Raw genomic sequence first — 9580 nt, 5'->3', positions numbered from 1 at the left:
AGTTATTTTGCCCAATTTACTCTAGATCTCAAGATAGAAAAATAAGAGGGCACCTGGTGGCTCAGTTGGTTGAGGGTCTGCCTTTGGCTCAGGTCATGATCCCAGGGTCCTGGGACCAACCCCTGAGCAGGCTCCCCGCTCAGTGGGGGGTCCACTTCTCTCTCTCTCTCCCTCTGTGTGTGTTCTTGCTCTCTCTCTTGCTCTCACTCTCTCTCAAATAAATAAAATCTTAAAAAAAAATTAAAACATTATGTTCCACTAGAAACCTGACCATACTCTTTAATTCTCTCCCCAGAGGTCTTTGATCCCATCAGATTGTTTCTCGTGCTTGCCTTAATATTTTCATGATATAAAAATGACTGTATGGGATATTGTTTTTAAACTTTAAACTGTATGTAATTTTGTTTTTAAACTTTCTTAATTTTTTTCTTTGATAAATGTATGTATGTATGTATGTATGTATTTTAAAATTAAATTTTAGCTATTTAACATACAGCGCAATATTGGCTTCTGGAATAGAGTTCAGTAATTCGTCCTTTACATACAACCCCTGGTGCTCATCACAAGTGACCTCTTCCATACCCATTCCCTATCTAGCCCATACCCCACCTACCTGCCTCCCTCAAACCTCAGTTTGTTCTCCACCGTTATGAGTCTCTTAGGGTTTGTCTCCCTCTCTCCTTTTTTCTTTTTTTCCCCTTCCCATATGTTCATCTGTTTCATTTCTAAAATTCCACATATGAGTGAGATCATATAGTATTTGCAATTCTCTAACTTACTTCATTTAGCATTATATACTCTAATAATATATTCTAATAATATACTCTCGTTTCATCCTTGCAGATGGCAAGATTTCATTTTTTGATGGCTGAGTAATATTCCCGTGTGTGTGTGTGTGTGTTTGTGTGAGTGTGTGTGTATCACGTGATTTTCTACTGTCCATATGATTTTGCAACTTGCTTTTTTAAGGAAAACGGTAGCAAAAAGAAAAAAACACATGAGATTCACCCTCCCAACAATTTCCAGCTGTATAGTATTGTCAAACACATGAACCCCTCCTTCTTAACTGAGTCCACACCCACCAAGCAAACTCTCCACCTTCCCCTTTCCCAGGGCCTGGCAATTACCATTCTATGTTCTATGAAGTTGACTGCTTTAGATACCTCATACAAATGGAATCATCGAGTGTTTTTCTGACTGCTTTATTTCACTCACGTAATATCCTCAAGTTTCATCCATGTTGTAGCAAAAGTGAAGTTCTTTATGGCTGAGTGATATTCCATTGTATGTATGTGCTGCATTTTGTTTATCCATTAATCTGTTCATGGACATTTTTCTTTTCTCTCAACAATTTATTTTTATTTTAATGAATTTAATTTCAATTATTTTATTTGAATAATCAATAGTATAGTTACAAAACCATGGAACATGTTACAAATTTGGGTATCATCTTTGCTTAGGGGCCATGCTAATCTCTATTTTTAGTGTATATACTGCCTAAGCAAGCATCATTCATGGACATACAAGGGTCCTGTTGGCTATCATGAACACTGTTGCCACAAGCACGGGTATGCAAACATCTTTTTGAAATCCCGTTTTAATTTTTTTTTTTGTATACATATTTAGCAGTGGGATTGTTGGATCATATGATAATTATATTTTGAATTTTTTTAGGAGACTCCTTCTTGTGCTCCCTAGTGGCTGTACCATCTTACCACCAATGGTGCACAAACATTCTAATTTCTCCTCATCCTAGCTAACACTTGTTGTTTTCTGGGTTTTGGGTAGTGGCCATCCTAATGCATGTGAGGTGATATCTCATTGTGGTTTTGGTTTACATTTCCCTAATGATGAGTGATGTTGAGCATCTTTTCATGTACTTATTAGACATTTGTATACCTTTAGAGAATTGTCTATTCAAATTTTTCACCCATTTTTAAACTGGGTCATTTGTTTTTTGTTACTGAGTTCTAGGAGTTCTTTTTCTATTCTGGATATTAACTTTTTATTAGATAAATGGTTCACACATATTTTCTCTATATGGTTGCCTTTTCACTCTGTTGATTTTGTTGTTGTTGTTCACAGAAAATTTTAAATTTGATGTGGTCCTATTTGTCTATTTTTGCTTTTGTTGCTGGAGTTTTTGGTGTTATAGCCGAGAAATCCTTATTAAATCCAACATCATTGAGCTTCCTCCCTGTTTTCTTCTAGGAATTTTATAGTTTCAGGTCTTACATTTAGGTCTTCAATAAATGTTGAATTATTTTTTGTATGTGGTGCATGCAACTTGCTTTCTGAACTTATTTTGTCTTTATCCATGTTAGTACAAGGAGTTCTAGCTCAGCTGTTGTCACCGATGATGGAAAGTCCATGTAACATTGTCCCCAAGTTGTTCATCCATTGTCAACTTGCAACAAACAGTATCGTGATGAAGGTCCTAGGTGTACCACACACATGTGTAACAAACAGAAGCACTGGCCCAAAGGGTGTTCTCGCACACCTCTTCCATATTAATAGACATTAATAGACAATCATACAAAGAGGTTGTATGATAAGACAGTGCTGCTTCTCTTCCCTACAAGCACCTGTACCCTCCCTCACTGATGATGTAAGATGGTGCCTCATGATGCTAATTTCCATTTTCCTGATTACTAACTTAAAACTTGAGGTATATAGTTTATTAACCTGTTTCATGTTTTTCTACTCCCCGGAGCAGTTAGAACATGTGATTATCATAATGATAAAACTCAGGAAGTAACACTAAGTTACTCCATGGAACGCTCTTTTGTCTCCTATCCCCATGGTTTCAACTCAATAATAATAACACATCATAGTAGTTTGGGGCAAAGAGGAGGGAATAAAAGTCAACAAAACTTATGCTTATCTTAAAGAGATAAACTGAAGAATAGGTGCCTCGTTTGGATAATGGGTCTTTAGCAGGACAAAAACTACCCTGTACTTAGGGATCTGGGCCACACTGTCCTCACTTGTTCCTGGGGCTTCGTAAGTAAAGATACACTATAAATGTGAGATAAATGACATTTTTCAAATTCAGATTAATAGTGAGATGGACTGATATGAGTTAGTGATGACTGAGTTGTGAGCTATCAAAACTGCAAATTATAAAGTTTTTAAGGGCACACAACAAAACCCCTTCAGGCAGGCTTGCTTTGGAAGCCCTGTGAGAATCACCTGTCTGGTCTAGCCCTCTAGGTAGGAAGAGGTAGGCACCCAAGGGCCAAAGCTACACTATAAATGCAGAAACAGTTTGTCTATTTGGGGTTGCAAAAACACCAGGTAGGCTCCAATATCAGAATGACCCCCTGAGAAAAGGCTCTGCCAGGGGACAGGATTCAGGTGATAAAATAGTAAGAAAAGATGCTGATCCAGTGTATTTGAAAGTTGTCACTCCTGTGTTCATGACAAAAACAACAACAAACAAACAAACAAACAAAAACCCACCCTGAACAAATTGAAAATCAACAACTCTTCTTAGATTGACTAGAGAACTAAAGTTACAGGCTCATGAGCTGGCTCCCAAACTGGAGAGATGGATGGGCAGATAGAGTCACAGCTTACTGGCAGAGGATCACAACTTACTGGAGCAGTAGCGTAGAAATAGAAATCTCGATGGAAATCAGTTATTGGTGTAGGAAAAGCCAAACTTTAATTGATGAATTGCTAGAAACTCCAGTCTGATACTTGGACAAGTCTGAAAGTTAAAAATTCTTGGGGGAACTCAGGATTTAGAAGATGTCCCCTTTTGGTGAGTTTTACTTCCATGAGTCTATCAGGTTCTCACGGTGAAGATTGGAGAAAAATCCCTTGGGCTTCTTGTAGGAAGACGGGAGAAGTAACCGTTCTGAAAAATGCTAGAGCATTCTGTCCTTCTTAATAAGGCCTGCCCTCAAAAGAAACTATTAGTCTGCTGGGGCCTAAACAATTGGAGGAGGGAAAACACACAACTTCAGCCCCCTCTAGCTGTCCTATTCCATGCAAGTTGCAGGTGTGGGGGTGCAACTGAGAAGCACTTGTGAAGATCACAGTCCAGAGCTCAGTCTCATTAAAAGACTGAGACCTAATCATAAAACCATAGACCTCCCCCCTCTCCTACACCTCACAACGACATCAATAGTGCTCCTGTCTAATATCGGGGGAATACAACAGCAGGACTGTCATGTGTCTGACCTTATATAAGAAGACTTTATGGAAACCCAAGCATGAACATATATAGGGGAGACAAAAATAAAGACACTGGAGGCCATTTTAGCCTGTGACACCTATGGCAATAGCAAACAGTAAATACAGCCTAACTCCTCGCCAAACAAACAACACTAAAGGCCTGTTGTCTTTGATTCCTTTGACTTAGTACATCCTGTCTGGTTTTCACTAAAAAATCACAAGCCTTACTGAAAGACTGAAGCATAGTTTGAAAAGACAGAGCAAATGTTAGAAACACAATTAGGTATGGCAGAGAAGGAATTATCAGACCAGAAATTTAAAACATTTAAAATCATTAACTATGATTAATATGTTAAGGTAATATGTTAAGATAATATGTTAAGGTAATATGTTAAGAAAAAGTAAAGAAATGCCAGAACAGATGGGTAACATAAGCAGAGAGATGGAAATCCTAAGAAATAATCAAAATGAATTCTATACGTAAAAACCACTCTAACAGAAATGAAAAATGCCTTTGAGGGGCTCCTCAACAGATTGGACATGGCCAAGGAAAGAATCAGTGAACTTGAAGAAATGTCAATAGAAATTCCCAAACTGAAATGCAAAGATAAAAAAATTAAGGGGCGCCTGGGTGGCTCAGTGGGTTGGGCCGCTGCCTTTGGCTCGGGTCATGATCTCGGGGTCCTGGGATCGAGTCCCACATCGGGCTCTCTGCTCAGCAGGGAGCCTGCTTCCCTTCCTCTCTCTCTGCCTGCCTCTCTGCCTGCTTGTGATCTCTCTCTCTGTCAAATAAATAAATCTTAAAAAAAAAAAAAATTAAAAAGATGGAACCGTCCAAGCACTGTAAGACAATTATAAAAGGTGTAATACACATGTAGTGGGAATACCAGAAGGAAAAAAGAGATAAGGAACAGAAGAAATGTTTGAAGTAATAATGACTAAGAGTTTTCCGAAATTAATAACAGACATCCAACCATAGATCCAGGATGCTCAGAAAACACTAAAAAGGATAAATACTAAAAAATCTATACCTAGGTATATATTCAAACTGCAGAAAATCAAGGGCACGAAGAAAATCTTGAAAGAAGCCAGAGAATAAAACACCTTACCTGTGGAAGAACAAGAATAAGAATCACATATGGCTTGCCTTCAAAAACTGCAAGCAAGGAGAGAGTGGAATAAATTATTTAGTGTTGAAATTTAAAAATCACCAACCTAGAGTTTTGTATCCAGTGAAATTATCCTTTAATAGTGAAGGAGCAATAAAGATTTTCTCAGGCAAACAAAAACTGAGGGAATTTGCTGCCATCAGATTGCCTTGCAAGAAGTATTAAAAGTTCTTTAGAGAGAATGAAAATGATATGGGTCACAAACATGGATCTACATAAAAAAGGAAGAGCATTAAAGAAGGAATAAATGAAGGTTAAATAAAACCCTTTTTTTTTTTTTTTTACTCTTACTTGACCTAACAGAAATAGCACAAAACAATGACAATTCATTTGGTGATTGTACTTTATGGGTATCTGAAGTCAATGACATCAATGTTATAAGAAACAGGAGAGAAAAATTGGGAATACTCTTTTACAAGGTACATGTTAATATTCATGAAGCGGTATAGTGTTATTTGTAAGTGGACTTGGATCAGTTTTAAATGTATACTGTTAGCTCTAGGGCAACCACTAAAAAAAGTTTTATGAAAGATTATAATTGATGTGATAGGCAGGGTTCTCCAAGAAATAGGGTGTGTGTGTGTGTGTGTGTGTGTGTGTGTAAATAAGGAATTGGCTTATGCAAGACTGAAAAGTCCCAAGATCTGCAATCTGGAGTGCCAGGAGAACCAATGATACAGCTCTAGTCTGAGTTTGAAAGCATGAGAACCGAGAAAGCCAATGGTGAAGTTCCAGTCCAGGTACAAAGGCAGGATACCAATGTCCCAGCTCAACATCATCAGGTAGGCAGAAAGAATCTTCTCTGGTCCAGCCTTTTGTTCTGTTCAGGCTTTAACAGATTGGATGAAGCCTGTCCATATTGTGGAAGACAATCTGCTTTACTCCATCCACTGATTTAAATGCTAAACATCCCCACAGACTCCCCTAGAATTTTCTTTTAAGAATCATCTGGGTACCCCAAGACCAAATCAAGTCAACACATAAAATTGGCCATCCCAATTGAAATGAAAGAGAAGAGAAAGTGGAATCATATAAAAGGCTCAGTTAAAACCAGGGAGGGAAAAAAGAACAGAAGACAAAAACAAACAAGAAACAACAGTAATAGCTAGGGGCACCTGGGTGGCTCAGTGGGTTAAAGCCTCTGCCTTCGGCTCGGGTCATGATCCCAGGGTCCTGGGATCGAGCCCCACATCGGGCTCTCTGCATCTCGGAAAGCCTGCTTCCTCCTCTCTCTCTGCCTGCCTCTCTGCCTACTTGTAGTCTCTGTCTGTCAAATAAACAAATAAAATCTCAAAAAAAAAAAAAGAATCATAGCTAGAAAATATCACAAATATGGAAGATACTGATCTAACTATATCAATAATAAAAATTGACTTTAAATGTCAATTGTCTGAATATACCAATTAAAAAACAGGCTGTCAGAGTAGGTTAAAAAAAAAAAAAAGATCCTGGAGTTCCTGGGTAACTCAGTTGTTAAAGCATCTGCTTTTGGCTGAAGTCATGATCTTGCGATCCTGAAATTAAGCCCCAAGTGGGGCTTCCTGCTCAGCTGGGAGTCTGCTCCTCCCCTCCCTTTGCCCCTCCCCCTGCTTGTGCTCGCTCTCTCATAAATAAGTTAAAAAACATTTTTTTAAAGGCCCGATCATATGTTGTTTACAAGAAACCCACTTTAAATGAAAGGCAAGATTAAAAGTAAATGGATGCAGAAAATTAAACCATACTAACACCAATCAAAAGAAGGCTGGAAGCACTACGTTAATTTTACAAACAAAGGAAACTTCAGAACAAGGATATTTATGAGAGATAAAGACAGGTGTAGGTAATGATAAAGGGATCAGTTCTCCAAGAAGACAGAATAATACTTAATGTGTATACACTTAACAGAGCATCAAAATATGAGACAAAAATTGATAGAAATACAAGGAGAAATAGATAAATGCAGTGTTACAGTTGGAAGCTTCAACACTCCTTTATCAGAAACAGATCCTGCAGGCAGAACGTCAGTAGGATACAGCTGAACTAAACAACACACTAACCACCGACAACTGTATTTAATTGACATTTACAGGCTACTTCAGCCCACAAAAGCAGCATACACATTCTTTGCAAGTTCACATGGAACAGTCACCAAGATAGACCACATTCTGGGTCATAAAACAAACAACAAATATAAAAGAATAGAAGTCATACAAAATTTTCTCTCAGATAACAATAGAATTAAACTAGAGATCACTAATAGATCATGAGAAAATCCTAAAGCAGTTGGAGATTAAACAACATACTTTCAAATAACACAGGAGTCACACACATACACACATACACACACACACACACACACACAGTGTCTCAGGAGAAATTTAAAGATATTTTGAACTAAATGAAAATGAATATACAACCTATCAAAATTTGTGGGCTACAGTGAAAGCAATGTTTATAGGGAAATATATTGCATTGAATAAATTGAATGTATTATAAAAGAAAAAGATCCAGGGGCACCTGGGTGGTTCAGTGGGTTAAGCCTCTGCCTTCGGCCCAGGTCATGATCTCAGGGTCCTGGGATTGAGCCCCACATCAGGCTCTTGGCTCAGCAGGGAGCCTGCTTCCCTCTCTCCCTCTGCCTGCTGCTCTGCCTACTTGTGATCTCTCTCCCTCTTTATAAAATAAAATATTTTATAAAGAAAAAGAAAAAGATCCAAAATCAATTATCTAACCTTCTTCTCTGGAAAACAAGAAAAGAAGAGCAAATTAAATCCCAGTAAGCAGAAGAAAAGAAATAATAAAAAAATAATAAAAACCAGCACAGAAATCAATGAAATTTAAAATAGGAGAGTTATCAAGAAAAGCAATGAAACCAAAGCTGGTTCTTTGAGAAGATCAATGTAATTAATGACCTCTAGCCAGATTAACTAAGGAAAAAAAGAGAGAAGACACAAATTACTAAAATCAGAAATGAAAGAGGGGCCAGCACTACTGATCCCATGGACATTAAAAGGATAATAAATCAATACTATGAATAAGGCTATGCCTACAAATTTGATAATCTAGATGAAATGGATTAATTCCTTGAAAGCTGCAACTTACTGAAATGCACACAAAACTCACAGAAGGAGAAATATATACCCTGAACAGGTCCATATCTATTAAAGAAAACTGAGCTAATAATTAATCATCTTCTAAAACAGAAAGCACCAGCCCAGTTGGGTTCATTGGTGAGTTTTACTAAACATTAAAGAAAGAAACTATACCAGTGCTTTAGAATCTTTTCCAGAAAATAGAAGCAGGAGGAATACTTCTAACTTAATCTATGAGGCCAACATTACCCTAAAACCAAAACCAAAGAAAGACATTACAAGAAAGGGAAACTACAGATCAATATCTCTTATGAACACAGATGCAAAAATCCTCAACAAATTAGCAAATTTGTATCTAACATGAATAAATAGAATTATACACCATGACAAAATGGGATTTATTCCAGGTATGCAAGGCTAGTTCAACACTGAAAACCAATTAGTGTAACCTTAGTCTGCTCAGGCCAACTCACAATATCACAAAACAGATGGCTTAAGCTACAGGAACTTATTTTCTCTCATTTCTTGGGGCTGAAAGTCAAAGATCAAGGTGTTGGCTAGTTTGATTTCTCCTGAGGCCCCTGTCCTTGGCTTTCAGACGTCTGTCTTCTCTCTATATCTTCACATAGCCTTTCCTCTGTGTGCATGTCTTGTTATCGCTACCCCAGTGTCCTAACCTCTCCTTATCCTAACCTCTTCACAAATAGATCAATGGAACATTCAGATTGGACTAGGGTGTATTTGAACTTAATTACCTCTTTAAGATGCCCCATCTTTAAATATAGTCACATTCTAAGGTACTGAGGGTTGGGGCTTCACATGCGAATCTTAGGGAGGACACGATTCAGTCCATAAAAGGGAGACTCAACATTTTCAAGATGTCAGTTCTTCCCAATTTGGCTTATATATTCAATGCAATCAATCAAAATCCCAGCAAGTTATTTTTGTGGATATAGAAAAACTGATGTAAAGCTTATGTGGTGAGGTAAAAATTGAAGAATAGCTAACACAATACTGAAGGAGAATAACAAAGTCAAAGCACTGACACTACCCAACTTTAAGACTTACTATGAACGATAATAATAAGACAAAGTGGTTTGGTGAAGGACTAGGCCAATAGATCAATGGAACAGAAAAGATAGCCCAGGAAAAGATCCA

This window comes from Mustela putorius, unplaced genomic scaffold (genome assembly GCF_011764305.1).
Source record: "Mustela putorius furo isolate JIRA1106 unplaced genomic scaffold, ASM1176430v1.1 tig00001033_pilon_pilon_pilon, whole genome shotgun sequence".
NCBI lineage: Eukaryota > Metazoa > Chordata > Mammalia > Carnivora > Mustelidae > Mustela > Mustela putorius.
Note: the sequence above shows the minus strand (reverse complement) of the source record.